At 45.4% G+C, this 26,370-nt stretch overlaps 13 non-coding genes across 13 annotated transcripts; all 13 read right to left on the reverse strand.

Annotated features, from left to right (window-relative positions):
- Positions 1-4,027: 4,027 nt before the first annotated feature.
- On the reverse strand, positions 4,028-4,218 carry LOC141217903 (U2 spliceosomal RNA). The gene has a single exon (XR_012286673.1). It is a non-coding gene; the product is annotated as a U2 spliceosomal RNA (small nuclear RNA).
- A 1,121-nt stretch (positions 4,219-5,339) lies between these two features.
- LOC141217904 (U2 spliceosomal RNA) lies at positions 5,340-5,530 on the reverse strand. The gene has a single exon (XR_012286674.1). It is a non-coding gene; the product is annotated as a U2 spliceosomal RNA (small nuclear RNA).
- Positions 5,531-6,650: 1,120 nt separating this feature from the next.
- LOC141217905 (U2 spliceosomal RNA) lies at positions 6,651-6,841 on the reverse strand. The gene has a single exon (XR_012286675.1). It is a non-coding gene; the product is annotated as a U2 spliceosomal RNA (small nuclear RNA).
- Positions 6,842-7,960: 1,119 nt separating this feature from the next.
- Positions 7,961-8,151, reverse strand: LOC141217907 (U2 spliceosomal RNA). Its single transcript, XR_012286677.1, has one exon. It is a non-coding gene; the product is annotated as a U2 spliceosomal RNA (small nuclear RNA).
- A 1,119-nt stretch (positions 8,152-9,270) lies between these two features.
- Positions 9,271-9,461, reverse strand: LOC141218228 (U2 spliceosomal RNA). Its single transcript, XR_012286983.1, has one exon. It is a non-coding gene; the product is annotated as a U2 spliceosomal RNA (small nuclear RNA).
- A 1,120-nt stretch (positions 9,462-10,581) lies between these two features.
- On the reverse strand, positions 10,582-10,767 carry LOC141218369 (U2 spliceosomal RNA). The gene has a single exon (XR_012287118.1). It is a non-coding gene; the product is annotated as a U2 spliceosomal RNA (small nuclear RNA).
- Positions 10,768-17,075: 6,308 nt separating this feature from the next.
- LOC141217908 (U2 spliceosomal RNA) lies at positions 17,076-17,266 on the reverse strand. The gene has a single exon (XR_012286678.1). It is a non-coding gene; the product is annotated as a U2 spliceosomal RNA (small nuclear RNA).
- A 1,125-nt stretch (positions 17,267-18,391) lies between these two features.
- LOC141217909 (U2 spliceosomal RNA) lies at positions 18,392-18,582 on the reverse strand. The gene has a single exon (XR_012286679.1). It is a non-coding gene; the product is annotated as a U2 spliceosomal RNA (small nuclear RNA).
- Positions 18,583-19,700: 1,118 nt separating this feature from the next.
- On the reverse strand, positions 19,701-19,891 carry LOC141218219 (U2 spliceosomal RNA). The gene has a single exon (XR_012286974.1). It is a non-coding gene; the product is annotated as a U2 spliceosomal RNA (small nuclear RNA).
- Positions 19,892-21,015: 1,124 nt separating this feature from the next.
- Positions 21,016-21,206, reverse strand: LOC141217910 (U2 spliceosomal RNA). The gene has a single exon (XR_012286680.1). It is a non-coding gene; the product is annotated as a U2 spliceosomal RNA (small nuclear RNA).
- Positions 21,207-22,332: 1,126 nt separating this feature from the next.
- Positions 22,333-22,523, reverse strand: LOC141217911 (U2 spliceosomal RNA). Its single transcript, XR_012286681.1, has one exon. It is a non-coding gene; the product is annotated as a U2 spliceosomal RNA (small nuclear RNA).
- A 1,115-nt stretch (positions 22,524-23,638) lies between these two features.
- On the reverse strand, positions 23,639-23,829 carry LOC141217912 (U2 spliceosomal RNA). The gene has a single exon (XR_012286682.1). It is a non-coding gene; the product is annotated as a U2 spliceosomal RNA (small nuclear RNA).
- A 1,120-nt stretch (positions 23,830-24,949) lies between these two features.
- Positions 24,950-25,131, reverse strand: LOC141218359 (U2 spliceosomal RNA). Its single transcript, XR_012287109.1, has one exon. It is a non-coding gene; the product is annotated as a U2 spliceosomal RNA (small nuclear RNA).
- Between the last annotated feature and the right edge of the window lie 1,239 nt (positions 25,132-26,370).

The following is a 26,370-nucleotide window of genomic DNA, read 5'->3' on the forward strand; positions in this document are numbered from 1 at the left end:
AAGAGTACTTGTAATCTCATATTAAAAACATAAAACCACTGCTTTTTCTTTTTTGCTTTCATTTTCCCTGCCTTAATAAAAAATAATTTAATCTTAGGTTTAATGCTCTCCCACCAATCCAGCATCGAGGCGCGGGGGTCTCTCTTTGATTGCCAGCACTGGTAGGCCTGCACAAACCTCTTTTGAATATCAATATCCTCTAGGAGAGTTGTATTTAATCTCCATGGGCCTCTTGAGGTATTTTGTTCCCCTGCTAACTCTAAAAACACAGATAAAACTTTATGATCAGAGAATAAATTAGATAAAAGAAAACATTTACAAGGTTTAAAGGCAGTAGAAGCAAATATGAAATCAATTCTAGAAGAAACTCTTCCATTGGACCATGTAACACCTGGATCCGCCGGCAAGAGCTCCTTCCAGCAGTCCTGTAATCTAAAATCATCAATTAAACTTTTCAACAAATAGGAGGTACGGTCTTTACGATTCACATCCCCACCCTGCCGGGATTCCCCATCACGTAAACAATTAAAATCTCCTCCCACTAGCAGGGGGGTTGACCCAACACAAAATAATGGCAATATTTCAAGTAAATCCGCCCTTTCCTGCTTCCCAGGAGGAGCGTACACATTTAATAAACGTAAAGAAAGTCCATTAAAAACAAGATGTATTAAAATAGCTCTGCCAGGTATAATTTCAGTCACAGATTGAATGATGGTAGAATGTCCACGGCAAAGTAGTCCAACTCCGGCAGCACGACAGTCATTAGCACCGGACCACACAGAAGCGCCCAGTTTCCAGTCTTCTTTTAAGTCCTTATAATTTAAATTACTCTGTATACCACATTCTTGTAGAAAGCAGAAATCAAAGTCCAATGTCTCTAAATAAGAAAATAAAGCAGCCCTACGTGTAGGGCTCTTTAGGGACCTCACATTTAGTGAGGAGATTTTAAGAGGAACAGACATTAAGAAGAATCAGGATCTGAAGATGGGAAGAAGTCAATACACGGCACCTCCTCCTCCGCATCTCCAGGGGTCAGGATTTGTTTAATATTACCGGGATCTGAAGCAGGCAAAAAGGCATCATCCACTTTTGGCTCCTCATCTGGACCTCGACATCCGTGTTTTCTTTGGATATCAGGTTGCTTTACGTCCTCCCGTTGCCTTTTCAGAGGCTGGGAGCTGTCCATCTTTTCCAAGTCCTGTGCATCTGCAGTCCTCATGGCGGTCTGGTCTATGGAACGGGTGTCATCCCTCTGGGTCGTCTTTTCCTCTGGTCTGGTCACGGAACTACTGCGACTTCTGGTTCGAGGACCAGGGCTCGACTGGGTCTTAGCCGGGTCCTTTTTACTTCGCGCCCTAGAGGTCTCTCTTTCCGACACACTGGTTGATCGATTAAGGAGCGTACCCTTTTTGCCCTTACTCAAGATCACCGATGATGGTGTGGCGAATCTGGGTGCTTGCTTAATCGGGGTACTAGAGGTCTCCTCAGTTCCACATAATGCCGGTGGTGCATTCATGCTGGATGAGGACCCTTCCTCTTGACTCTGAGATACGGCAACATCTAGAGCCAGAACATCGATCAATTCCACAGAGAGCGAACCCTCGGTTAATCTTATGGAGCCCCTACGACCGTCCTTCTGTGGAACTACCAGCGGGCCCTCTGGCGGAGCCGTTGAAGGATTTGGTCCGGACCCGTCAGCGTGCGCCAACCCAGGTCCAGGGGCAGGTGTAGTAATACTCCCTCCGAAGTATTCTTGGATAGTCAGTTAACCTGACTTAAACATGTCATATGTTTTTGACTTTTTGCTCGGACAATTCCTGAAGGCGTGACCTGCCTTCCCACATAGGTTACATACGATCTCAGAGTCACACGTAGCGGAGGTGTGCCCACTCTTACCGCACTTGTTGCAAAAGACTACATGAGCCCTTGTACAATTTTCTCGTGTATGCCCATATTCATGACAATTCCGGCATTGAAGGGGCATTCCTGGGTAGCGTAGGAATCCCCTGACATTACCAATGGCAAAATTAGCAGGCGGGTGGTGAAGACCACCAATGCCGCTCTGATCTGGATGGAACTTCACCAGGTATTTCCTCTTCCCATTCCAGAAGCGCTGGGAGTTGAGGATATCATGTGAGAAGCGCACTGACTTGCAGTAACGCTTCAAAAAGGTTTCGATATCGCCCTCAGAGACGAATGGGCTGTACATGAAGATCACCAAGGGTACTTCCTCTTCACCGTACAGGAAGTCAAAGCTCAGCCCGTTCAGTCTCTCATCGTCCTTGTCCGCAACCATCAGTGCTGCATGGATATTATCACAGCATGATTTAGCCATAAAGGAAATGGTATATCGCCCACGGAATTCCTGATCGTAAAGACACAGGATCTTATCTCGCTCCAGGTGGAAGAACCCAAAAAGAATCTCATGCACGATGTACTGCAGATTCTTCTCATGGCGCTGGCATTCATCCACCATGATTCTAATGGACTGTCGCAGTGGAGTCTCCCCCACCGCAAATCCAAAAGAAAAAGGCATTTTCGTCCCTCAGGGACTAAGCCCTCCCCCAATAGTAACAAGGGAATGAATCCCACAAAAGCAGGAACAAACCCAAGACCGAGGGAGGGGTACCCCAAGAACTTACACAGCCCACTAAGCGATAAAGCTCAGCAAAGGAAAACGCCCTTATTTCCTCGGGTCGCCCCGAAGACAAGACGCGATCGCTCCCCGTTGTCCGGGGACTAAGCCGACCTGCCAATAGCTGCAAGGGGGTGAACCTCCCTCCGTTAAGAGAGAGCGATCCCCCAAGGCCAACAAGTCGGGTACCCCAGGCACCTCCTAGCCGAGACCAAGGCAGCAACCGTTAGATCACTGTACCTGATCCTAGCCAAAAGGCCGAGAAGCGATAACCAGAATTGGTTTCCGACTACGGTGCCACCCAAGGATTCTGAAAAGTCCATTTGTGGAGATGGCCACCTGGACTCCCGTTAAGAAGACATGCTGTCAACCTCTAGATCCCTCACATGCCTGCACTTTTCGGCTTGCTGCTGCTGCAATCCACGCGTTTTAGATCTGCATAACTCCACCTCTTTTAGCACAGTACCCTCAACCCCCGGCTGTTCCCACCCGCCTCAACACCGTTGGAAGGGAGGAGAACCAATTAAGGCGGGGGGGGGGGGTGGAACGAGCAGCTGTCTACCCTTAGCAGGAGGGTTGCTGATTAATTACCTCTCCTGCTGCTGCTGCTGCTGGCTGTCCAGCAGCAGACTGAAGGTGGCTGCTGCTGTGCACAGGTATATAAAGGCTCAGAGCCTATTATGACACGCGCAGCCAGCGTTCCATTGCCACATTCCGTCTACTGCAGGCGGGATACCTGGATGGCTGAATGTCACTGAGAAGCTCACAGAGACCGCCATAAGCAACAGTTTAAAAGAATGCCACAGACTAATCAACCAAACTTTTTGGGTTGGTTTCTCTTTTATAGTCTGCAGGCATTAAATGAAAGAAGTCAGTGTTCCAGCAGAGGGAGACAACGTTTCAGAAAAGGCATTGTAGCAAACCAAAAAAGAAATTTTAGGCGCAGCAGAGTAACCAGCTCACATACCTGTTAGCTCAGGTGAGTTTAAAAGGCTGCTGTTGATAACAAGGGCATTTGCTAAATAGATGGTGTGTGTGCAACAATATACTGAAAGGTCAATTATATTGTGCAGCTTATCTCACCACCTGTAGTAATTTAGGTGAAAGCTCCAAAATGCTTGCCTAATATGTCTGTTTATCCAAAAGGAAGTATAGATATAGAGCTAGATAGATAGCATTGCATTACATTACATTACATGGCAATGCAATGCACAGTTGCTGAAGTTGAACCAAAATGAGCTTGTCATCTGGCTTCTGCAACTTTTAACATGAAAAATCCAATGAGGAGAAGAAAAGCAAAGCCAAAGAGTCCATCCCAAAATCCGACAAACAAGCAAAATGAACAAAAAGCATTGAATTCAATTCTTTCTGATTTTAGAAACTGCATTAAAGAAGGGGTGCACCGGTCCTGGAGATACTGCAATACCAGGTCAATGCGTGGAGTGGACAGAGCAAGCTCTTTTTCCATCTCCCTGTTCTAAAAATCCATTTAATATATGGTCCCCAGATAGGGGACGTATCAGATATTAAACTGATAAGAACAGATACTACACTTGATCTTAGCCAAAAGGCCGAGAAGCGATAACCAGAATTGGTTTCCGACTACGGTGCCACCCAAGGATTCTGAAAAGTCCATTTGTGGAGATGGCCACCTGGACTCCCGTTAAGAAGACATGCTGTCAACCTCTAGATCCCTCACATGCCTGCACTTTTCGGCTTGCTGCTGCTGCAATCCACGCGTTTTAGATCTGCATAACTCCACCTCTTTTAGCACAGTACCCTCAACCCCCGGCTGTTCCCACCCGCCTCAACACCGTTGGAAGGGAGGAGAACCAATTAAGGCGGGGGGGGGGGTGGAACGAGCAGCTGTCTACCCTTAGCAGGAGGGTTGCTGATTAATTACCTCTCCTGCTGCTGCTGCTGCTGGCTGTCCAGCAGCAGACTGAAGGTGGCTGCTGTTGTGCGCAGGTATATAAAGGCTCAGAGCCTATTATGACACGCGCAGCCAGCGTTCCATTGCCACATTCCGTCTACTGCAGGCGGGATACCTGGATGGCTGAATGTCACTGAGAAGCTCACAGAGACCGCCATAAGCAACAGTTTAAAAGAATGCCACAGACTAATCAACCAAACTTTTTGGGTTGGTTTCTCTTTTATAGTCTGCAGGCATTAAATGAAAGAAGTCAGTGTTCCAGCAGAGGGAGACAACGTTTCAGAAAAGGCATTGTAGCAAACCAAAAAAGAAATTTTAAGCGCAGCAGAGTAACCAGCTCACATACCTGTTAGCTCAGGTGAGTTTAAAAGGCTGCTGTTGATAACAAGGGCATTTGCTAAATAGATGGTGTGTGTGCAACAATATACTGAAAGGTCAATTATATTGTGCAGCTTATCTCACCACCTGTAGTTATTTAGGTGAAAGCTCCAAAATGCTTGCCTAATATGTCTGTTTATCCAAAAGGAAGTATAGAGGGAGAGCTAGATAGATAGCATTGCATTACATTACATTACATGGCAATGCAATGCACAGTTGCTGAAGTTGAACCAAAATGAGCTTGTCATCTGGCTTCTGCAACTTTTAACATGAAAAATCCAATGAGGAGAAGAAAAGCAAAGCCAAAGAGTCCATCCCAAAATCCGACAAACAAGCAAAATGAACAAAAAGCATTGAATTCAATTCTTTCTGATTTTAGAAACTGCATTAAAGAAGGGGTGCACCGGTCCTGGAGATACTGCAATACCAGGTCAATGCGTGGAGTGGACAGAGCAAGCTCTTTTTCCATCTCCCTGTTCTAAAAATCCATTTAATATATGGTCCCCAGATAGGGGACGTATCAGATATTAAACTGATAAGAACAGATACTACACTTGATCTTAGCCAAAAGGCCGAGAAGCGATAACCAGAATTGGTTTCCGACTACGGTGCCACCCAAGGATTCTGAAAAGTCCATTTGTGGAGATGGCCACCTGGACTCCCGTTAAGAAGACATGCTGTCAACCTCTAGATCCCTCACATGCCTGCACTTTTCGGCTTGCTGCTGCTGCAATCCACGCGTTTTAGATCTGCATAACTCCACCTCTTTTAGCACAGTACCCTCAACCCCCGGCTGTTCCCACCCGCCTCAACACCGTTGGATGGGAGGAGAACCAATTAAGGCGGGGGGGGGGTGGAACGAGCAGCTGTCTACCCTTAGCAGGAGGGTTGCTGATTAATTACCTCTCCTGCTGCTGCTGCTGCTGGCTGTCCAGCAGCAGACTGAAGGTGGCTGCTGCTGTGCGCAGGTATATAAAGGCTCAGAGCCTATTATGACACGCGCAGCCAGCGTTCCATTGCCACATTCCGTCTACTGCAGGCGGGATACCTGGATGGCTGAATGTCACTGAGAAGCTCACAGAGACCGCCATAAGCAACAGTTTAAAAGAATGCCACAGACTAATCAACCAAACTTTTTGGGTTGGTTTCTCTTTTATAGTCTGCAGGCATTAAATGAAAGAAGTCAGTGTTCCAGCAGAGGGAGACAACGTTTCAGAAAAGGCATTGTAGCAAACCAAAAAAGAAATTTTAAGCGCAGCAGAGTAACCAGCTCACATACCTGTTAGCTCAGGTGAGTTTAAAAGGCTGCTGTTGATAACAAGGGCATTTGCTAAATAGATGGTGTGTGTGCAACAATATACTGAAAGGTCAATTATATTGTGCAGCTTATCTCACCACCTGTAGTTATTTAGGTGAAAGCTCCAAAATGCTTGCCTAATATGTCTGTTTATCCAAAAGGAAGTATAGAGGGAGAGCTAGATAGATAGCATTGCATTACATTACATTACATGGTAATGCAATGCACAGTTGCTGAAGTTGAACCAAAATGAGCTTGTCATCTGGCTTCTGCAACTTTTAACATGAAAAATCCAATGAGGAGAAGAAAAGCAAAGCCAAAGAGTCCATCCCAAAATCCGACAAACAAGCAAAATGAACAAAAAGCATTGAATTCAATTCTTTCTGATTTTAGAAACTGCATTAAAGAAGGGGTGCACCGGTCCTGGAGATACTGCAATACCAGGTCAATGCGTGGAGTGGACAGAGCAAGCTCTTTTTCCATCTCCCTGTTCTAAAAATCCATTTAATATATGGTCCCCAGATAGGGGACGTATCAGATATTAAACTGATAAGAACAGATACTACACTTGATCTTAGCCAAAAGGCCGAGAAGCGATAACCAGAACTGGTTTCCGACTATGGTGCCACCCAAGGATTCTGAAAAGTCCATTTGTGGAGATGGCCACCTGGACTCCCGTTAAGAAGACATGCTGTCAACCTCTAGATCCCTCACATGCCTGCACTTTTCGGCTTGCTGCTGCTTCAATCCACGCGTTTTAGATCTGCATAACTCCACCTCTTTTAGCACAGTACCCTCAACCCCCGGCTGTTCCCACCCGCCTCAACACCGTTGGATGGGAGGAGAACCAATTAAGGCGGGGGGGGGTGGAACGAGCAGCTGTCTACCCTTAGCAGGAGGGTTGCTGATTAATTACCTCTCCTGCTGCTGCTGCTGCTGGCTGTCCAGCAGCAGACTGAAGGTGGCTGCTGCTGTGCGCAGGTATATAAAGGCTCAGAGCCTATTATGACACGCGCAGCCAGCGTTCCATTGCCACATTCCGTCTACTGCAGGCGGGATACCTGGATGGCTGAATGTCACTGAGAAGCTCACAGAGACCGCCATAAGCAACAGTTTAAAAGAATGCCACAGACTAATCAACCAAACTTTTTGGGTTGGTTTCTCTTTTATAGTCTGCAGGCATTAAATGAAAGAAGTCAGTGTTCCAGCAGAGGGAGACAACGTTTCAGAAAAGGCATTGTAGCAAACCAAAAAAGAAATTTTAAGCGCAGCAGAGTAACCAGCTCACATACCTGTTAGCTCAGGTGAGTTTAAAAGGCTGCTGTTGATAACAAGGGCATTTGCTAAATAGATGGTGTGTGTGCAACAATATACTGAAAGGTCAATTATATTGTGCAGCTTATCTCACCACCTGTAGTTATTTAGGTGAAAGCTCCAAAATGCTTGCCTAATATGTCTGTTTATCCAAAAGGAAGTATAGAGGGAGAGCTAGATAGATAGCATTGCATTACATTACATTACATGGCAATGCAATGCACAGTTGCTGAAGTTGAACCAAAATGAGCTTGTCATCTGGCTTCTGCAACTTTTAACATGAAAAATCCAATGAGGAGAAGAAAAGCAAAGCCAAAGAGTCCATCCCAAAATCCGACAAACAAGCAAAATGAACAAAAAGCATTGAATTCAATTCTTTCTGATTTTAGAAACTGCATTAAAGAAGGGGTGCACCGGTCCTGGAGATACTGCAATACCAGGTCAATGCGTGGAGTGGACAGAGCAAGCTCTTTTTCCATCTCCCTGTTCTAAAAATCCATTTAATATATGGTCCCCAGATAGGGGACGTATCAGATATTAAACTGATAAGAACAGATACTACACTTGATCTTAGCCAAAAGGCCGAGAAGCGATAACCAGAATTGGTTTCCGACTACGGTGCCACCCAAGGATTCTGAAAAGTCCATTTGTGGAGATGGCCACCTGGACTCCCGTTAAGAAGACATGCTGTCAACCTCTAGATCCCTCACATGCCTGCACTTTTCGGCTTGCTGCTGCTGCAATCCACGCGTTTTAGATCTGCATAACTCCACCTCTTTTAGCACAGTACCCTCAACCCCCGGCTGTTCCCACCCGCCTCAACACCGTTGGAAGGGAGGAGAACCAATTAAGGCGGGGGGGGGTGGAACGAGCAGCTGTCTACCCTTAGCAGGAGGGTTGCTGATTAATTACCTCTCCTGCTGCTGCTGCTGCTGGCTGTCCAGCAGCAGACTGAAGGTGGCTGCTGCTGTGCGCAGGTATATAAAGGCTCAGAGCCTATTATGACACGCGCAGCCAGCGTTCCATTGCCACATTCCGTCTACTGCAGGCGGGATACCTAGATGGCTGAATGTCACTGAGAAGCTCACAGAGACCGCCATAAGCAACAGTTTAAAAGAATGCCACAGACTAATCAACCAAACTTTTTGGGTTGGTTTCTCTTTTATAGTCTGCAGGCATTAAATGAAAGAAGTCAGTGTTCCAGCAGAGGGAGACAACATTTCAGAAAAGGCATTGTAGCAAACCAAAAAAGAAATTTTAAGCGCAGCAGAGTAACCAGCTCACATACCTGTTAGCTCAGGTGAGTTTAAAAGGCTGCTGTTGATAACAAGGGCATTTGCTAAATAGATGGTGTGTGTGCAACAATATACTGAAAGGTCAATTATATTGTGCAGCTTATCTCACCACCTGTAGTTATTTAGGTGAAAGCTCCAAAATGCTTGCCTAATATGTCTGTTTATCCAAAAGGAAGTATAGAGGGAGAGCTAGATAGATAGCATTGCATTACATTACATTACATGGCAATGCAATGCACAGTTGCTGAAGTTGAACCAAAATGAGCTTGTCATCTGGCTTCTGCAACTTTTAACATGAAAAATCCAATGAGGAGAAGAAAAGCAAAGCCAAAGAGTCCATCCCAAAATCCGACAAACAAGCAAAATGAACAAAAAGCATTGAATTCAATTCTTTCTGATTTTAGAAACTGCATTAAAGAAGGGGTGCACCGGTCCTGGAGATACTGCAATATCAGGTCAATGCGTGGAGTGGACAGAGCAAGCTCTTTTTCCATCTCCCTGTTCTAAAAATCCATTTAATATATGGTCCCCAGATAGGGGACGTATCAGATATTAAACTGATAAGAACAGATACTACACTTGATCTTAGCCAAAAGGCCGAGAAGCGATAACCAGAATTGGTTTCCGACTACGGTGCCACCCAAGGATTCTGAAAAGTCCATTTGTGGAGATGGCCACCTGGACTCCCGTTAAGAAGACATGCTGTCAACCTCTAGATCCCTCACATGCCTGCACTTTTCTGCTTGCTGCTGCTGCAATCCACGCGTTTTAGATCTGCATAACTCCACCTCTTTTAGCACAGTACCCTCAACCCCCGGCTGTTCCCACCCGCCTCAACACCGTTGGAAGGGAGGAGAACCAATTAAGGCGGGGGGGGGGTGGAACGAGCAGCTGTCTACCCTTAGCAGGAGGGTTGCTGATTAATTACCTCTCCTGCTGCTGCTGCTGCTGGCTGTCCAGCAGCAGACTGAAGGTGGCTGCTGCTGTGCGCAGGTATATAAAGGCTCAGAGCCTATTATGACACGCGCAGCCAGCGTTCCATTGCCACATTCCGTCTACTGCAGGCGGGATACCTGGATGGCTGAATGTCACTGAGAAGCTCACAGAGACCGCCATAAGCAACAGTTTAAAAGAATGCCACAGACTAATCAACCAAACTTTTTGGGTTGGTTTCTCTTTTATAGTCTGCAGGCATTAAATGAAAGAAGTCAGTGTTCCAGCAGAGGGAGACAACGTTTCAGAAAAGGCATTGTAGCAAACCAAAAAAGAAATTTTAAGCGCAGCAGAGTAACCAGCTCACATACCTGTTAGCTCAGGTGAGTTTAAAAGGCTGCTGTTGATAACAAGGGCATTTGCTAAATAGATGGTGTGTGTGCAACAATATACTGAAAGGTCAATTATATTGTGCAGCTTATCTCACCACCTGTAGTTATTTAGGTGAAAGCTCCAAAATGCTTGCCTAATATGTCTGTTTATCCAAAAGGAAGTATAGAGGGAGAGCTAGATAGATAGCATTGCATTACATTACATTACATGGCAATGCAATGCACAGTTGCTGAAGTTGAACCAAAATGAGCTTGTCATCTGGCTTCTACAACTTTTAACATGAAAACTCCAATGAGGAGAAGAAAAGCAAAGCCAAAGAGTCCATCCCAAAATCCGACAAACAAGCAAAATGAACAAAAAGCATTGAATTCAATTCTTTCTGATTTTAGAAACTGCATTAAAGAAGGGGTGCACCGGTCCTGGAGATACTGCAATACCAGGTCAATGCGTGGAGTGGACAGAGCAAGCTCTTTTTCCATCTCCCTGTTCTAAAAATCCATTTAATATATGGTCCCCAGATAGGGGACGTATCAGATATTAAACTGATAAGAACAGATAAGGTTTCAACATAATTTTATTGTGCATAAGTCAGATTACAAGACAATCAATGCGAAACCTTTCAAGTACAAAAAAACCCATAAAAACATTTAACAATTATACATTACAGAGAATAATCAATATAAAATAGAATTCCACATATAAAAGCACCATCTACGGTTCGCTTCCTTCTTGCCCATATCTTTTACATTTTTTAAATAATAAACATACATTTCACTAAAAGCCAGTTTAATACAATCAAGCACAGAAATAAAATCACGATTAAACAATAAAATATTCCTTGCTTTCCAAATTGCATTCTTGGCACAGTTTATTATACACCAGCAGATTTCAGATTGGTATGCAGTAGGGCAATTAAAAAGTCCGTATAAAACATATTCATAATAAAAGTCCTTTAAACCGCAAACCCACTTTAAAAGAATCCCCAATTTCACCCAGAGTTCTTGTGCAAAGGTGCAGTTCCAAAAAAGGTGCATAACGGTCTCATCACAATGGCAAGAGTCTCTTGGGCATTTTGCCCGTGCCACCAGGCCTCTCCGGTGTTGGAATTCTCTGGTTGGGAGGCACTGGTGGACGGACATCCAGGCAAGGTCTTTATGGACATTGGCGAGGAACTTCCCGAAGACATTCCTCCACACACGTTTGGATCTGTTCCATGAGTAGTTGCAAACTGGGGATGTCTCTTCTTCTCTCCTCAAGTGGACAAATAGCTTCTTCCGGTCCAGAAGGATGTCAGCTCCAAGGTCTTTTAAATTATGAGTCTTTATAACTTTTTCTAAAATAATAAGGTGCTTTGGTGGACACAATAAAACAGGCGCTGATAAGGATGGCCTAAACCATCTCTTAAAGATAAAACCACACGTGTATTTTAAAAACAGGCCAAAAGTAGTATCAGACTTAAAAGCTTTAAAACAAAAACAGAAAAAATTTACATATAAAAACAGGCGAAGATCGGGAACATCTTTTCCTCCATTCTGCTTTCTCTTATACATTTCTGATCGTTTAAGCTTTTCCATTTTAGAGCCCCATATAAACATAAAAATACAACGAGTTAGTTTTTTTAGCATTAAGTCAGAGGGAGGATACACCATGGCAATATATAAAATCATAGGTAATAAAACAGATTTAATAACAAGGACTTTCCCTTCGATCGAAAGATTCCTCAGGGTCCAAAAGGAAAGTTTCTTTGCCATTTTATCTTGAACCTCTCCCCAACTCACAAGCCCATCATTATTTGCATCAAATACAACCCCTAAAATTTTTACATTGTCATATTTCACATTAACAGTCGGTAAGTCATTTCTATCCCACGCCCCCATAATCAAACACTCAGTTTTATTAAAATTCATTTTAAAACCAGAAGCTTGACTAAAAAGATTGGTGCACAATACTACTCTCCGGAGTGAAGCAGGATCAGTGCAAATAGCCGTCACGTCATCCATATATCCAAGCACTTTAACCTGAGCCCCTCCCCCTCCTGGGACAGGAACCCCCCGGACTACCTTGTCTTTCCGGATCATGCATAAAAGGGGTTCCATAGCACAAATAAACAGAATTGGGGATAATGGACATCCCTGCTTCACTCCGGATTCCAGTGGGATAAAATCAGTTAAAAAACCATTGACAGAGATTTGTGAAAACATATTGTTATATAAACTCTTAATGCGAGATAAAAACCAGTCTGGGATTGCCATTTGTTTTAAAACTTTAAAAAGATATTCATGAGAAACCCTGTCAAACGCTTTCTCGAAGTCTAGCGCCAACAGGGCCAGCCCTTGATCCCTGTCTTTACTGTACCATATTACGTCTCTGATCGTATTTAGGGTCTCTGTAATACTCCTCCCTGGTACACCACATACTTGTTCGGGTTGTATTAACACATTAATAACAGTTTTAAAACGACATGCAATAATCTTAGCTAAAACCTTGTAATCCATGTTAAGGAGGGTGATAGGTCTCCAATTTTTTAGGTCGTCCCGAGCGCCCTTCTTCTTGTATATTAAGGACACTATCCCCCTCCTCCATGACTTGGGTAACTTATCACACAAAAAAACCTCTTTAAAAAGTGCTAAAAGATCCTCTTTTAAAATATCCCAAAAGGATAAATAAAATTCCACAGGAAGGCCATCAGCTCCTGGGGCTTTCCCTCTTGAAAAACTTTTAAAAACACTAAAAAGTTCTTCTAAAGTAATATCTTTTGTTAAAAACCCCTGATCTGCAGAATTTAGCCTAAAATCCAGGACATTAAGAGCATCTTGTAAAAACATATTATTAACACTTTTTTTGCTAAAAAGGTTTCTATAAAAATTAAAAGCTACCCTCTTCATACCTTGTATTGTGCTATCTCCATCTAGGCAGGTAATCGTTTCTTTCCTCTCCACCACTTTTTTGAAAAAGAAACGTGTACACTTTTCCCCTTCTTCTAAAAATTGCACCTTAGAATTAAATATTATTTCCTTCCCTTTTTGTTCAAGGTATGACTGTATCTCATTTTTAAGGCTTACAATATCATCATGCACCTCTAAGCCTATCTCTTTGAATTTAAGGAGAGTCTGCAGTCTAGTATTCAAATTTGCATAGCCCTGCTTCTTCTGCCTCGCCTTCCTCTTCCCAGCCCTGATAAAAAAAAGTTGGATCTTGTCTTTAATCCCTTCCCACCAGGACAGCATTTTAAAATATGGGGGTTTGAGCTGCCTCCATTGTTGGTACTTTTTGATAAAATCTGACCTTACCAGGGGGTCTTCCAATAGGTGTACCCCCAGGCGCCACAACCCTCTATTCACCTTTAGTTCCCCCTGGTATTCTATCTCTAATTTTAATATGTTATGGTCAGAAAATAAATTAGGAATTAAAACAAAATATACAGGGCTAAAAGTTTCAGATAAAAAGATAAAATCGATCCTGGAGGTCACTCCCCGACCGGACCACGTAAATCCCGGGTCCGTCGGCGATAGCGACCTCCAGGCATCGCGCAACTTAAAATCTGTCTGCAAATTACTTAATAAAAAACATGATTTATCTAATTTACGGATCGGGTCACCTCCTCCTCAGCGCTCATTTACACTGAGGCAATTAAAGTCCCCAGCTACCAAAAGAGGAGATGACCCTACACAGAACAACGGTAAAATCTCAAACAATTGTATCCGTTCTTGTTTATCTGGCGGGGCATACACATTTATAACACGAAAGTTAAAATTATTAAAACATAAATGTACTAATATAGCTCTGCCGGGCACAATCTCAGTGACAGAGGAGATTATAAAAGCATTACCTCGGCAGAGCAGACCCACACCAGCTGATTTATTCTCATTAGAGCCGGACCAAATGGAGGGCCCTAGTTTCCAGTCTTTCTTTAGCTCATTATACCGTAGTCCGTGTTGCAGACCGCATTCCTGTAGGAAACAAATATCAAAGTCTAATGTTTTGAAAAAATCAAAGAGAGCAGCCCTGCGGACAGGGCTCTTTAAAGATCTCACATTGAGTGAGAGACACTTAATAGATGGCATTTGTGTCATGGGGGAGGGGAGTCATCCATTATATCCCCTGCAGACCCCGTCAAGCTCTCGAGTGTTGAGGAGAAGCAGAGAATATTCTGGGGGTCCGAACCGGATATCGGATACCCGGAGGAACCGGGTTGCCATATATCATCCCTGGCAAGGCACACATCAGGCGAGTCTGGATTAAATGCCGGAGGATTGTCCGCTCTCAACTTTTTTCCACACGGCTCAATCACGTCACTTGTGCAGTCATCCTCCGCTATTGCTGTATGGCCTCTCACTTCCTGAAGACTCTCCAGGTCAGACATGAGAACCTCGCCATCATTGCCACCTGCTGGACAAAGAACCGTGGTCTGCTGGCACGAGTCCCTAGGTATGTCTGGGGTCTTCGACACAGAGCCCCCCACCGCCAACTCATTGGGGGCGCCCTGCTCCAACACACCAGGGACCATCGACGCAGTGGTCTTCTCCCTGACGGGAGAGTCCCTCTGCTCCGGTCTTTGGGTGGTCCGCCCTCCGCCCTTTTTCTGGGACTTCGCCACAGGAGGCTCTCCACGGGGGAGACCCGACTCCTGCTCCGTCCTCTCCGTCTCCTTCCTCGCGCCCTTGACCTTCTCCGCCACCTCCTCTGTTGTGGAAACAGAAGGACGAGGCTCAGGTCCTTTACTGGTCTCCGGAACACGAACTGGTCCTTCCCGTGGCATAGGTCCTCCAGCAGCTTCCGCATATGTTCGGGTCTTGGTCTTCAGTGGGCACTTCCGAAATATATGGCCGTCCACGCCACACAGGTTGCAAGAATCCTTATGGGGGCAGTCCTTAAATAAATGTCCTAGTAGACCACAGTTATTACAACGGAATGCCTTGGACTCTGCACAATTGCTCTGGACATGCCCCATTTTCCCACAATTTCGACAGTACATAGGCATGCCAGCATAAAATAAATACCCCCGACTTTTCCCGATAGTGATAGTAGAGGGGGGGTGATGTGTTCCTCCATAGCCCTGGGGATCCTTCCGCAACCGCACAAGAAACCTCCGCTTCCCACCCCAGAAGCCAACAGAGTTCTTCACAGGCCCAATGTATCTCACCTCATCACAGTGACGGCTCAAACAGGTTTGGATGTCCTGCCTCTCCACAAAAGGGTTGGGAAAATACGTTGTTATTTGTACCTCCTCATGGACGAAAAGCAGGGAAAACACCAGGCCATCCATCTCATCTCTCCAACCATGCTCGTTCACCTTCTGGACCAACTGTTGGCAGCATCCTTGGTTCTTAAAAGTGATGGTATAAATACCTTTGAGTTCATTGTCCTGGAAGCAAAAGATGTCATCTCTGTCGAACTCCAGGATCCCAAGGAGGATGGTATTGCAGACGAAGCGGATTCCTTTCTGCTCTCTGAAACTTTCCAAGACCTCGATACGGATTGTGTTCCTCATCCGGGGCTCTCCCGATGCAAAAGAAATTGTAGCAGGCATCCTTCCACGAAAGCGTACCAACTACAGAAGAAAAGAAAAAAGGCGTGAGCCTTTTTAAGGGATCGCAACACGTTGTAAGGGGACTAAGCCAGCTCCCTAATAGCAGCAGGGGGGTGAAGCCCCACCGTAAGGTGGGACGATCCCCCCAGGCCAAGGAGCCGGGTACCCCAAACACCTATCAGCCAAGACCAGATGCAATGCCTAAACACCACACCCAATCTTATCCAAAAGGCCGAGAAGCGATAACCAGAATTGGTTTCCGACTACGGTGCCACCCAAGGATTCTGAAAAGTCCATTTGTGGAGATGGCCACCTGGACTCCCGTTAAGAAGACATGCTGTCAACCTCTAGATCCCTCACATGCCTGCACTTTTCGGCTTGCTGCTGCTGCAATCCACGCGTTTTAGATCTGCATAACTCCACCTCTTTTAGCACAGTACCCTCAACCCCCGGCTGTTCCCACCCGCCTCAACACCGTTGGAAGGGAGGAGAACCAATTAAGGCGGGGGGGGGGGGGTGGAACGAGCAGCTGTCTACCCTTAGCAGGAGGGTTGCTGATTAATTACCTCTCCTGCTGCTGCTGCTGCTGGCTGTCCAGCAGCAGACTGAAGGTGGCTGCTGCTGTGCGCAGGTATATAAAGGCTCAGAGCCTATTATGACACGCGCAGCCAGCGTTCCATTGCCACATTCCGTCTACTGCAGGCGGGATACCTGGATGGCTGAATGTCACTGAGAAGCTCACAGAGACCGCCATAAGCAACAGTTTAAAAGAATGCCACAGACTAATCAACCAAACTTTTTGGGTTGGTTTCTCTTTTATAGTCTGCAGGCATTAAATGAAAGAAGTCAGTGTTCCAGCAGAGGGAGACAACGTTTCAGAAAAGGCATTGTAGCAAACCAAAAAAGAAATTTTAAGCGCAGCAGAGTAACCAGCTCACATACCTGTTAGCTCAGGTGAGTTTAAAAGGCTGCTGTTGATAACAAGGGCATTTGCTAAATAGATGGTGTGTGTGCAACAATATACTGAAAGGTCAATTATATTGTGCAGCTTATCTCACCACCTGTAGTTATTTAGGTGAAAGCTCCAAAATGCTTGCCTAATATGTCTGTTTATCCAAAAGGAAGTATAGAGGGAGAGCTAGATAGATAGCATTGCATTACATTACATTACATGGCAATGCAATGCACAGTTGCTGAAGTTGAACCAAAATGAGCTTGTCATCTGGCTTCTGCAACTTTTAACATGAAAAATCCAATGAGGAGAAGAAAAGCAAAGCCAAAGAGTCCATCCCAAAATCCGACAAACAAGCAAAATGAACAAAAAGCATTGAATTCAATTCTTTCTGATTTTAGAAACTGCATTAAAGAAGGGGTGCACCGGTCCTGGAGATACTGCAATACCAGGTCAATGCGTGGAGTGGACAGAGCAAGCTCTTTTTCCATCTCCCTGTTCTAAAAATCCATTTAATATATGGTCCCCAGATAGGGGACGTATCAGATATTAAACTGATAAGAACAGATACTACACTTGATCTTAGCCAAAAGGCCGAGAAGCGATAACCAGAATTGGTTTCCGACTACGGTGCCACCCAAGGATTCTGAAAAGTCCATTTGTGGAGATGGCCACCTGGACTCCCGTTAAGAAGACATGCTGTCAACCTCTAGATCCCTCACATGCCTGCACTTTTCGGCTTGCTGCTGCTGCAATCCACGCGTTTTAGATCTGCATAACTCCACCTCTTTTAGCACAGTACCCTCAACCCCCGGCTGTTCCCACCCGCCTCAACACCGTTGGAAGGGAGGAGAACCAATTAAGGCGGGGGGGGGGGGGGGTGGAACGAGCAGCTGTCTACCCTTAGCAGGAGGGTTGCTGATTAATTACCTCTCCTGCTGCTGCTGCTGCTGGCTGTCCAGCAGCAGACTGAAGGTGGCTGCTGCTGTGCGCAGGTATATAAAGGCTCAGAGCCTATTATGACACGCGCAGCCAGCGTTCCATTGCCACATTCCGTCTACTGCAGGAGGGATACCTGGATGGCTGAATGTCACTGAGAAGCTCACAGAGACCGCCATAAGCAACAGTTTAAAAGAATGCCACAGACTAATCAACCAAACTTTTTGGGTTGGTTTCTCTTTTATAGTCTGCAGGCATTAAATGAAAGAAGTCAGTGTTCCAGCAGAGGGAGACAACGTTTCAGAAAAGGCATTGTAGCAAACCAAAAAAGAAATTTTAAGCGCAGCAGAGTAACCAGCTCACATACCTGTTAGCTCAGGTGAGTTTAAAAGGCTGCTGTTGATAACAAGGGCATTTGCTAAATAGATGGTGTGTGTGCAACAATATACTGAAAGGTCAATTATATTGTGCAGCTTATCTCACCACCTGTAGTTATTTAGGTGAAAGCTCCAAAATGCTTGCCTAATATGTCTGTTTATCCAAAAGGAAGTATAGAGGGAGAGCTAGATAGATAGCATTGCATTACATTACATTACATGGCAATGCAATGCACAGTTGCTGAAGTTGAACCAAAATGAGCTTGTCATCTGGCTTCTGCAACTTTTAACATGAAAAATCCAATGAGGAGAAGAAAAGCAAAGCCAAAGAGTCCATCCCAAAATCCGACAAACAAGCAAAATGAACAAAAAGCATTGAATTCAATTCTTTCTGATTTTAGAAACTGCATTAAAGAAGGGGTGCACCGGTCCTGGAGATACTGCAATACCAGGTCAATGCGTGGAGTGGACAGAGCAAGCTCTTTTTCCATCTCCCTGTTCTAAAAATCCATTTAATATATGGTCCCCAGATAGGGGACGTATCAGATATTAAACTGATAAGAACAGATACTACACTTGATCTTAGCCAAAAGGCCGAGAAGCGATAACCAGAATTGGTTTCCGACTACGGTGCCACCCAAGGATTCTGAAAAGTCCATTTGTGGAGATGGCCACCTGGACTCCCGTTAAGAAGACATGCTGTCAACCTCTAGATCCCTCACATGCCTGCACTTTTCGGCTTGCTGCTGCTGCAATCCACGCGTTTTAGATCTGCATAACTCCACCTCTTTTAGCACAGTACCCTCAACCCCCGGCTGTTCCCACCCGCCTCAACACCGTTGGAAGGGAGGAGAACCAATTAAGGCGGGGGGGGTGGAACGAGCAGCTGTCTACCCTTAGCAGGAGGGTTGCTGATTAATTACCTCTCCTGCTGCTGCTGCTGCTGGCTGTCCAGCAGCAGACTGAAGGTGGCTGCTGCTGTGCGCAGGTATATAAAGGCTCAGAGCCTATTATGACACGCGCAGCCAGCGTTCCATTGCCACATTCCGTCTACTGCAGGCGGGATACCTGGATGGCTGAATGTCACTGAGAAGCTCACAGAGACCGCCATAAGCAACAGTTTAAAAGAATGCCACAGACTAATCAACCAAACTTTTTGGGTTGGTTTCTCTTTTATAGTCTGCAGGCATTAAATGAAAGAAGTCAGTGTTCCAGCAGAGGGAGACAACGTTTCAGAAAAGGCATTGTAGCAAACCAAAAAAGAAATTTTAAGCGCAGCAGAGTAACCAGCTCACATACCTGTTAGCTCAGGTGAGTTTAAAAGGCTGCTGTTGATAACAAGGGCATTTGCTAAATAGATGGTGTGTGTGCAACAATATACTGAAAGGTCAATTATATTGTGCAGCTTATCTCACCACCTGTAGTTATTTAGGTGAAAGCTCCAAAATGCTTGCCTAATATGTCTGTTTATCCAAAAGGAAGTATAGAGGGAGAGCTAGATAGATAGCATTGCATTACATCACATTACATGGCAATGCAATGCACAGTTGCTGAAGTTGAACCAAAATGAGCTTGTCATCTGGCTTCTGCAACTTTTAACATGAAAAATCCAATGAGGAGAAGAAAAGCAAAGCCAAAGAGTCCATCCCAAAATCCGACAAACAAGCAAAATGAACAAAAAGCATTGAATTCAATTCTTTCTGATTTTAGAAACTGCATTAAAGAAGGGGTGCACCGGTCCTGGAGATACTGCAATACCAGGTCAATGCGTGGAGTGGACAGAGCAAGCTCTTTTTCCATCTCCCTGTTCTAAAAATCCATTTAATATATGGTCCCCAGATAGGGGAGGTATCAGATATTAAACTGATAAGAACAGATACTACACTTGATCTTAGCCAAAAGGCCGAGAAGCGATAACCAGAATTGGTTTCTGACTACTGTGCCACCCAAGGATTCTGAAAAGTCCATTTGTGGAGATGGCCACCTGGACTCCCGTTAAGAAGACATGCTGTCAACCTCTAGATCCCTCACATTCCTGCACTTTTCGGCTTGCTGCTGCTGCAATCCACGCGTTTTAGATCTGCATAACTCCACCTCTTTTAGCACAGTACCCTCAACCCCCGGCTGTTCCCACCCGCCTCAACACCGTTGGAAGGGAGGAGAACCAATTAAGGCGGGGGGGGGGGGGGTGGAACGAGCAGCTGTCTACCCTTAGCAGGAGGGTTGCTGATTAATTACCTCTCCTGCTGCTGCTGCTGCTGGCTGTCCAGCAGCAGACTGAAGGTGGCTGCTGCTGTGCGCAGGTATATAAAGGCTCAGAGCCTATTATGACACGCGCAGCCAGCGTTCCATTGCCACATTCCGTCTACTGCAGGCGGGATACCTGGATGGCTGAATGTCACTGAGAAGCTCACAGAGACCGCCATAAGCAACAGTTTAAAAGAATGCCACAGACTAATCAACCAAACTTTTTGGGTTGGTTTCTCTTTTATAGTCTGCAGGCATTAAATGAAAGAAGTCAGTGTTCCAGCAGAGGGAGACAACGTTTCAGAAAAGGCATTGTAGCAAACCAAAAAAGAAATTTTAAGCGCAGCAGAGTAACCAGCTCACATACCTGTTAGCTCAGGTGAGTTTAAAAGGCTGCTGTTGATAACAAGGGCATTTGCTAAATAGATGGTGTGTGTGCAACAATATACTGAAAGGTCAATTATATTGTGCAGCTTATCTCACCACCTGTAGTTATTTAGGTGAAAGCTCCAAAATGCTTGCCTAATATGTCTGTTTATCCAAAAGGAAGTATAGAGGGAGAGCTAGATAGATAGCATTGCATTACATTACATTACATGGCAATGCAATGCACAGTTGCTGAAGTTGAACCAAAATGAGCTTGTCATCTGGCTTCTGCAACTTTTAACATGAAAAATCCAATGAGGAGAAGAAAAGCAAAGCCAAAGAGTCCATCCCAAAATCCGACAAACAAGCAAAATGAACAAAAAGCATTGAATTCAATTCTTTCTGATTTTAGAAACTGCATTAAAGAAGGGGTGCACCGGTCCTGGAGATACTGCAATACCAGGTCAATGCGTGGAGTGGACAGAGCAAGCTCTTTTTCCATCTCCCTGTTCTAAAAATCCATTTAATATATGGTCCCCAGATAGGGGACGTATCAGATATTAAACTGATAAGAACAGATACTACACTTGATCTTAGCCAAAAGGCCGAGAAGCGATAACCAGAATTGGTTTCCGACTACGGTGCCACCCAAGGATTCTGAAAAGTCCATTTGTGGAGATGGCCACCTGGACTCCCGTTAAGAAGACATGCTGTCAACCTCTAGATCCCTCACATGCCTGCACTTTTCGGCTTGCTGCTGCTGCAATCCACGCGTTTTAGATCTGCATAACTCCACCTCTTTTAGCACAGTACCCTCAACCCCCGGCTGTTCCCACCCGCCTCAACACCGTTGGAAGGGAGGAGAACCAATTAAGGCGGGGGGGGGGGGGTGGAACGAGCAGCTGTCTACCCTTAGCAGGAGGGTTGCTGATTAATTACCTCTCCTGCTGCTGCTGCTGCTGCTGGCTGTCCAGCAGCAGACTGAAGGTGGCTGCTGCTGTGCGCAGGTATATAAAGGCTCAGAGCCTATTATGACATGCGCAGCCAGCGTTCCATTGCCACATTCCGTCTACTGCAGGCGGGATACCTGGATGGCTGAATGTCACTGAGAAGCTCACAGAGACCGCCATAAGCAACAGTTTAAAAGAATGCCACAGACTAATCAACCAAACTTTTTGGGTTGGTTTCTCTTTTATAGTCTGCAGGCATTAAATGAAAGAAGTCAGTGTTCCAGCAGAGGGAGACAACGTTTCAGAAAAGGCATTGTAGCAAACCAAAAAAGAAATTTTAAGCGCAGCAGAGTAACCAGCTCACATACCTGTTAGCTCAGGTGAGTTTAAAAGGCTGCTGTTGATAACAAGGACATTTGCTAAATAGATGGTGTGTGTGCAACAATATACTGAAAGGTCAATTATATTGTGCAGCTTATCTCACCACCTGTAGTTATTTAGGTGAAAGCTCCAAAATGCTTGCCTAATATGTCTGTTTATCCAAAAGGAAGTATAGAGGGAGAGCTAGATAGATAGCATTGCATTACATTACATTACATGGCAATGCAATGCACAGTTGCTGAAGTTGAACCAAAATGAGCTTGTCATCTGGCTTCTGCAACTTTTAACATGAAAAATCCAATGAGGAGAAGAAAAGCAAAGCCAAAGAGTCCATCCCAAAATACGACAAACAAGCAAAATGAACAAAAAGCATTGAATTCAATTCTTTCTGATTTTAGAAACTGCATTAAAGAAGGGGTGCACCGGTCCTGGAGATACTGCAATACCAGGTCAATGCGTGGAGTGGACAGAGCAAGCTCTTTTTCCATCTCCCTGTTCTAAAAATCCATTTAATATATGGTCCCCAGATAGGGGACGTATCAGATATTAAACTGATAAGAACAGATACTACACTTGATCTTAGCCAAAAGGCCGAGAAGCGATAACCAGAATTGGTTTCCGACTACGGTGCCACCCAAGGATTCTGAAAAGTCCATTTGTGGAGATGGCCACCTGGACTCCCGTTAAGAAGACATGCTGTCAACCTCTAGATCCCTCACATGCCTGCACTTTTCGGCTTGCTGCTGCTGCAATCCACGCGTTTTAGATCTGCATAACTCCACCTCTTTTAGCACAGTACCCTCAACCCCCGGCTGTTCCCACCCGCCTCAACACCGTTGGAAGGGAGGAGAACCAATTAAGGCGGGGGGGGGGGTGGAACGAGCAGCTGTCTACCCTTAGCAGGAGGGTTGCTGATTAATTACCTCTCCTGCTGCTGCTGGCTGTCCAGCAGCAGACTGAAGGTGGCTGCTGCTGTGCGCAGGTATATAAAGGCTCAGAGCCTATTATGACACGCGCAGCCAGCGTTCCATTGCCACATTCCGTCTACTGCAGGCGGGATACCTGGATGGCTGAATGTCACTGAGAAGGTCACAGAGACCGCCATAAGCAACAGTTTAAAAGAATGCCACAGACTAATCAACCAAACTTTTTGGGTTGGTTTCTCTTTTATAGTCTGCAGGCATTAAATGAAAGAAGTCAGTGTTCCAGCAGAGGGAGACAACGTTTCAGAAAAGGCATTGTAGCAAACCAAAAAAGAAATTTTAAGCGCAGCAGAGTAACCAGCTCACATACCTGTTAGCTCAGGTGAGTTTAAAAGGCTGCTGTTGATAACAAGGGCATTTGCTAAATAGATGGTGTGTGTGCAACAATATACTGAAAGGTCAATTATATTGTGCAGCTTATCTCACCACCTGTAGTTATTTAGGTGAAAGCTCCAAAATGCTTGCCTAATATGTCTGTTTATCCAAAAGGAAGTATAGAGGGAGAGCTAGATAGATAGCATTGCATTACATTACATTACATGGCAATGCAATGCACAGTTGCTGAAGTTGAACCAAAATGAGCTTGTCATCTGGCTTCTGCAACTTTTAACATGAAAAATCCAATGAGGAGAAGAAAAGCAAAGCCAAAGAGTCCATCCCAAAATCCGACAAACAAGCAAAATGAACAAAAAGCATTGAATTCAATTCTTTCTGATTTTAGAAACTGCATTAAAGAAGGGGTGCACCGGTCCTGGAGATACTGCAATACCAGGTCAATGCGTGGAGTGGACAGAGCAAGCTCTTTTTCCATCTCCCTGTTCTAAAAATCCATTTAATATATGGTCCCCAGATAGGGGACGTATCAGATATTAAACTGATAAGAACAGATACTACACTTGATCTTAGCCAAAAGGCCGAGAAGCGATAACCAGAATTGGTTTCCGACTACGGTGCCACCCAAGGATTCTGAAAAGTCCATTTGTGGAGATGGCCACCTGGACTCCCGTTAAGAAGACATGCTGTCAACCTCTAGATCCCTCACATGCCTGCACTTTTCGGCTTGCTGCTGCTGCAATCCACGCGTTTTAGATCTGCATAACTCCACCTCTTTTAGCACAGTACCCTCAACCCCCGGCTGTTCCCACCCGCCTCAACACCGTTGGAAGGGAGGAGAACCAATTAAGGCGGGGGGGGGGTGGAACGAGCAGCTGTCTACCCTTAGCAGGAGGGTTGCTGATTAATTACCTCTCCTGCTGCTGCTGCTGCTGGCTGTCCAGCAGCAGACTGAAGGTGGCTGCTGCTGTGCGCAGGTATATAAAGGCTCAGAGCCTATTATGACACGCGCAGCCAGCGTTCCATTGCCACATTCCGTCTACTGCAGGCGGGATACCTGGATGGCTGAATGTCACTGAGAAGCTCACAGAGACCGCCATAAGCAACAGTTTAAAAGAATGCCACAGACTAATCAACCAAACTTTTTGGGTTGGTTTCTCTTTTATAGTCTGCAGGCATTAAATGAAAGAAGTCAGTGTTCCAGCAGAGGGAGACAACGTTTCAGAAAAGGCATTGTAGCAAACCAAAAAAGAAATTTTAAGCGCAGCAGAGTAACCAGCTCACATACCTGTTAGCTCAGGTGAGTTTAAAAGGCTGCTGTTGATAACAAGGGCATTTGCTAAATAGATGGTGTGTGTGCAACAATATACTGAAAGGTCAATTATATTGTGCAGCTTATCTCACCACCTGTAGTTATTTAGGTGAAAGCTCCAAAATGCTTGCCTAATATGTCTGTTTATCCAAAAGGAAGTATAGAGGGAGAGCTAGATAGATAGCATTGCATTACATTACATTACATGGCAATGCAATGCACAGTTGCTGAAGTTGAACCAAAATGAGCTTGTCATCTGGCTTCTGCAACTTTTAACATGAAAAATCCAATGAGGAGAAGAAAAGCAAAGCCAAAGAGTCCATCCCAAAATCCGACAAACAAGCAAAATGAACAAAAAGCATTGAATTCAATTCTTTCTGATTTTAGAAACTGCATTAAAGAAGGGGTGCACCGGTCCTGGAGATACTGCAATACCAGGTCAATGCGTGGAGTGGACAGAGCAAGCTCTTTTTCCATCTCCCTGTTCTAAAAATCCATTTAATATATGGTCCCCAGATAGGGGACGTATCAGATATTAAACTGATAAGAACAGATTTTTTTCTTTTTGAAAGCCCGAATTCGTGTACAAAACCCGAGTGCGCTTAAAAAAGTGACAAGTGCCACAAAAAAAGTGCACTAGGATGCTGGTCTTCTTGAAACCCTCTCCAAAAGGAGAAGGGTCCCCCAAACCATTCCCCGTCCCTCCGAGCCAAAAGGCCACAGCGAGGAACAGGGACAAAAAGCCACCTCCAGCCGAAGCCAGAGGCGACCCAATCTTACCCCCAGCACCTGCCCGAGTTCTCACCCGAGCAAGGCACTGGGAGCCAAAGACTGTGCTCCCCTCCCGGAAGAGGGGAGCCAACAACGCTCTCCTCCCGAAAGAGGAGAGCCAGGGGGGTTCAGGGGGGAGCGGAACCTGATGGCCACACACTCCCCCCCTAGACCTGCCAAGAGAGGAACCCGTAAGGGAACCGCATCCCGACAAAATCCTAGTAGGACGTGACACACGTGAATAAGTGGACACACAGTGACAAAGAAATTAAATAAATAGTGAAGGTTTCACAGTATAATACTGCCCGGACCTTCGACCGGGAATTGAAAAATTCCCCATCCTAAGGCCAGAAGGCCCGGAATAAGGGTGTGTGCGAAGAAAGAAAATTTGAAGTGCTTGTGCAAATGTGCCATAAACTCAAGTGGGGTTCCCAATCCCAGTGAGTTAAGGCACCCCAGGGTCACCACTCCTGGGGCACTTCACACTTCGGGCTTTCGATCTTCCCCGGCCCAATGGCGTCGATCCTGGGGGGCCATGCTTTCCACCAGATGACTATATTAGCCACCTGGCGTACTAACAAGCGCCTAAACCCCAGTGTGCATAATGTATCAATCTACTAGGGCGGCCAACATCCAAAACCGCCTTTTCGAAAGATACTACACTTGATCTTAGCCAAAAAGCCGAGAAGCGATAACCAGAATTGGTTTCCGACTACGGTGCCACCCAAGGATTCTGAAAAGTCCATTTGTGGAGATGGCCACCTGGACTCCCGTTAAGAAGACATGCTGTCAACCTCTAGATCCCTCACATGCCTGCACTTTTCGGCTTGCTGCTGCTGCAATCCACGCGTTTTAGATCTGCATAACTCCACCTCTTTTAGCACAGTACCCTCAACCCCCGGCTGTTCCCACCCGCCTCAACACCGTTGGAAGGGAGGAGAACCAATTAAGGCGGGGGGGGGGGTGGAACGAGCAGCTGTCTACCCTTAGCAGGAGGGTTGCTGATTAATTACCTCTCCTGCTGCTGCTGCTGGCTGTCCAGCAGCAGACT

This window comes from Phyllobates terribilis, unplaced genomic scaffold (genome assembly GCF_046119375.1).
Source record: "Phyllobates terribilis strain yellow unplaced genomic scaffold, ASM4611937v1 Scaffold_249__1_contigs__length_2872098, whole genome shotgun sequence".
Taxonomy (NCBI): Eukaryota; Metazoa; Chordata; class Amphibia; order Anura; family Dendrobatidae; genus Phyllobates; species Phyllobates terribilis.